The following is a 916-nucleotide window of genomic DNA, read 5'->3' on the forward strand; positions in this document are numbered from 1 at the left end:
AGAATAGAATACAGAAGGTAAGACTTGTGCACTGTCAAAAATAAAGGCCAAGCCACAGGACACAGGAAATCATGTTCCCCATTGCCACTTGTGAATTGCTCGTTCTTTTGTTTAATGTTGAGAAGGTCACCAATAACCTTTGTAGAACACAGAGTCAGACAATTCCCTCGTGCCAGGTGAGAGAAAAGCGACCCAGACCTTCCCTTTTTGAGAGCTCTGGGAGTCGAACCGAAGCTCAGGAGCGGAGGAGATAATGTCCGCTTGTCAGTATAGAATTTCGAATTTATATCAAGTTGCATATAACACTATATGCTGCAAAGTGGAATACTTAATTATTAGTATGCTGCAGAGTGGCATACGTAAGTGTAAATTACCCCCTCCCCCCTCTCCCTCCGTCCTTTGGCTCACTTCCTTCGTCCCCTTCCTGTGTCTTTCCTTTCTGTCTCTTCTACACTCTTTGGGTCTAGTCTCTCTATTCCTTTGATTATCACTTTTGTTTCAAATTACATCGAATTTATTTATTCGCATTTCTCTTTTGTTAACTTTTTTTTTTCGGAGGAGAAACAGCTTCTCGAAAGATGAATCTCCATCACGTTATTATATTATGCATCTGGTATATTTAACATGTAATTCAAAACTAACATTCATATAACTAAAATATAACATCCCTCAAATGCTCGTAGCTTTTTACGCGTTGATTTTCCTGCGTGTTGTTCAGTCATTTATTTACCCGGCGCTGCCACTTATAAAATCAAGGTTCTGCTTTCATTTGGTAATCTTCACATATTTCGTCACCAATGCATATTCTTTACAAAGGAAAAGAACATCCGTGGTAAGTCACGATCAGCTGATTTCGCGTGGATCGCCTGCTGTCGACAAAGGCAGATGATTTAGATGCACCAAAATGAAATGAAAT

This window comes from Penaeus monodon, chromosome 28 (genome assembly GCF_015228065.2).
Source record: "Penaeus monodon isolate SGIC_2016 chromosome 28, NSTDA_Pmon_1, whole genome shotgun sequence".
Classification (NCBI taxonomy): domain Eukaryota; kingdom Metazoa; phylum Arthropoda; class Malacostraca; order Decapoda; family Penaeidae; genus Penaeus; species Penaeus monodon.